Source organism: Nuphar pumila, chromosome 2, assembly GCF_984573655.1.
Source record: "Nuphar pumila chromosome 2, dmNupPumi1.hap1.1, whole genome shotgun sequence".
Classification (NCBI taxonomy): domain Eukaryota; kingdom Viridiplantae; phylum Streptophyta; class Magnoliopsida; order Nymphaeales; family Nymphaeaceae; genus Nuphar; species Nuphar pumila.
In genome coordinates, this window is record NC_143250.1 from 138,270,783 (window position 1) to 138,274,457 (window position 3,675).

A 3,675-nucleotide genomic window follows, 5' to 3' on the forward strand; every position below is an offset into this window, starting at 1 on the left:
GTACTAGAGGGCACCGAAGAAGGTCATGCACTATTTGCAAGGAATGAAAGACTATATGTTGACCTACAAAAATGTTGATGACCTAGAGGTCATTGGATACTCTAATATGGATTTAGGAGAATGTCTCAATATTAGAAAGTCTACTACTGGATATGTCTTCCTACTGACAGGTCGTGTCGTCTCATGGAGAAGCGAAAAGCAGTCTACAACTGCAGCTCATACCATGAAGGCAGAATTTATTGCTCTATATGAAATTTTATCTCAAGTTATTTTGATAAGACACTTTATTATAAATCTTGGTATTCTGGACTCTATTAAGAGACCACTGAAGATCTTTTACGATAATGAAGTTGTTGTGTCCTTCTCAAATAACAATAAGAGATTTATCTCATGTTGATATATGTTAACACATTTTGTTGTTAAAGAAATGACTAAGAATCATTTAGTGTGTATTGATACAATCAATGCGAAAGAAATGACTGCAGATCCCCTTTAAAGGGCTAGCACCGGGATTATATTTCCAACATGTAATGAGGATGAGTCTGTTTGATTCTTTCTGATGTATGACAATACATTATGGTTATATGTGATCACATTTATGAAACTAAATTGATTCTCTATAGTTTTGTGCATTGTTGATTCTGTATAAAATATCTCGCATTTTGGGTAGAGAGAATAGCAAATAACAATATTAAAAAGGATCAATAGAATGAGTCAGAGACCAACCAATTCATAAAGGTAATCTTAACATGCTAAAACACTAAAAATGAATAATATTGTAGGGCATGAAAATATGACACATGAAAATTGAATCGAGATAACGTTAAAAACCTCGATTATGTGCTTTTAGTGTCAATGAGTCAAATGAGAGAATGTTGGACTTTTGGAGCTTGTCTAATTAAAGATGGCCTGATTTAACACAGATCACACCAAAAGACAAAGGAGAGTGGGGGGGGGGGGGGATTTTACTTGAATGCGGATAGCTCACATTCAATATAGGAATGTAAGTGATTCACATGCATGAATTTTATGCATGTAACCCCCACTCTCTCCCCTATATAAAGAGAGACACGGTTGCTTCATGAATGCAACCAAGGTGCTCTCTCTCTCTCTCATTGAGTTTAAGGGTCTTGCTCACCTTTGACTTGATGGTCTGGGCTCATTGAGGGTATTGATAGGCTGAGAAAAACATCGACCACCCACATCTTTGCAAGCTTTGACAAGACCAACGATGGCGGTTATTAGTAAGTAGTGCTTTCTTTTGTTTTCACCAACACTTGTGGCATATATATAGAGAGAGGAAAAACAATTTAGCTTTTGGGTTAAATCAATTTTTTGTCTTAGAAACTCTTCTAGCCAGTATAAGCCAACAAAGAAGTCGATAAAACAAAAAGAATGCTATCATGATGTCAACGATAACCAACCTCGCATCCTTCTCCAGCCCTCTTCTCGTCAGCACATTCGCACCTGTCAACAAACACACAAGACCATCCAGCCCCGGGGCAGGTTATATGTGCACCCCCCGAACACGCACTATAGCTACAGTGCATGTTCGGGGTCCCGACTGAGCACCACATGGCGCTCAGTCAGGTATACGGGGGTGTTGTACGCCAGCTTGCAGGCTGTACGACGGTGTACAACACCCCCGTACACCCGATTGAGCACCACGTGATGCTCAATCGGGACCCTGAACATGCACTGTAGCTACAATGCATGTTCAGGGGAGAACATGCAACACCCTCTCATCCGGCCTACTCCCCTCACGAGAAGCAATCTCCCTTCATGCTCCAATTCTCATTAATAATCAACGAGTCTAATGGATACTTGTACAGAGAAACATAATACATGGAGAGCCAATACTTTGGTATACTCTCCTTCAAGATGAAATACCCTGAGAAGAGAAAGAACTCCCCATGAACCGTATATATGAGTGAGTTTCCGCTATGTAGTCATAAAAGACAGAGCACATAAACAACACCAAGGAGCTTGCCATCAAGACTATGAGCCAGACAAGGAGCACAAAAGAAGCAAAGGCAGTGACCGTAGGGTTGAGTCCTACCAACAAATAGATAGGTATAGAGAAAAGAAGGGCTACCATAAACAAGAAGGGCACAAAAACAAGTGTGTCAGCATCCATGTATGATAAAACCCTATATGCACCTTTTGATGCTTCCTTCATTAAGACACGTCTCTCATCTAAGAATATAGGCAATGCCTCAACAGTCGAAGACAAGAGAAAGCTAAGATTAAAAGCAAACAAGCTCATACGCTCAACCACCCCATTCTGATCACGCTGCCCAACCCTACCACTATTGCCTGCATGGCTCTAGCTAGAAACAACTGCTTGGTCCTATATATAATCTTCCAGAACCTAGAGCATAGTGTCATGATCTCATAGAATCTCACATTTTTCCCATTCTCATCCACAACCTTAGTTGGGTACTTGTACTCCTCCTCAACCATACCTAAACTAGCCTTGTTATTAATTGGTTTGGGATCTTATACCCTAAACTGTGTATTCTTTGTTGTAGACGCAAAAGGCTACCATGGTATGCTACCGTACCTCTAGATAGCAATATAAGGCTAGAAACGTGGTGAAGTATCCTATAACTTGGTTGGTGGATGGTGAGAATTATGGTTTTATGTCTATTCCTAGCCATGCAATCTAGCATCTCGATCACATGCATGTCAGAGGCGCTGTTGAGACCAAAAGTGGGCTCATCCAGGAGTAGAATAGGTGGGTCATGTATAACTTCAACTCCTATAGAGACCCTTTTTCTCTCACCACCTGATATCCCTCTGTATTCCTGATCCCCAACAAAGGGGAGGATGTTGTGTGTTCTCCCCCGAAGACGCACTGTTTGCTACAGTGCATGTTCGGGGGTCTGAATGAGCACCACATATATAAGCACATGGGGCTTGTATCCCCATGTGTGTCGGCATCACATAGCATCGGAATCTGGGTGTGGTTGTAAAGACTTAAGTACCCTTTCCTGCTATTCTCGCCATGAAATGATGGTTCGATCAAAGGACAAAAATGTCCTCCATCCAAAAAAGGGAAATGACGGATCGAAAAAAGGACATCTAGAAAAGTGAAACACCGATTCGAGAATGATATTAACTCTTCAAAGTCCAAATGTTCCATTTTTTCCCTAAGCAGTAAACTTTTGCACCATCTGTTGTAACAGAAGCTCCCTTTGACGATGCACCCTTTATCGTCGTCTGCTGCCACCAGACCCTTTTTTGTCGTCATTTGCTGCCACCAGAGCACCCTTTGTCGTTGTCTGCTGCTGCTCGAGAAACCTTTGCCTTTGTTTGCTGTCGTCAGAGCACCCTTTGTCGTCATTTGCTGTCGTCATAGCATCATTTGTCATCGTCTGCTACCGCTAGAGCACCCTTTGCCGTCGTCTCGAGTCCAGGTCCCCGCCTTGGTTTTTAGCTTGTTGTTTTTTATGTTAGACTTTTATTTATTATTATTTGCCAACATGTAATAATAAAAAATAAAAAAATGACTAGTAGGGTATGTGTAACTAAACTAGTAAAAACCAATAAGTTGAATAACATGATTTTTCACATATGAAAGAGGAGAATTCCTCTTGCTTTAACTTTAGAAGGCGTTGAAAATATCTTGAACATAGAGATAGAAGACCCTAGGAAAGCCACAATTAAAGAAAA

The 3,675-nt window shown here is 40.8% G+C and overlaps 1 pseudogene; it reads right to left on the reverse strand.

Annotated features, from left to right (window-relative positions):
• Positions 1-1,327: 1,327 nt before the first annotated feature.
• On the reverse strand, positions 1,328-3,374 carry LOC149847290 (ABC transporter G family member 23 pseudogene; annotated as a pseudogene).
• Positions 3,375-3,675: the final 301 nt, after the last annotated feature.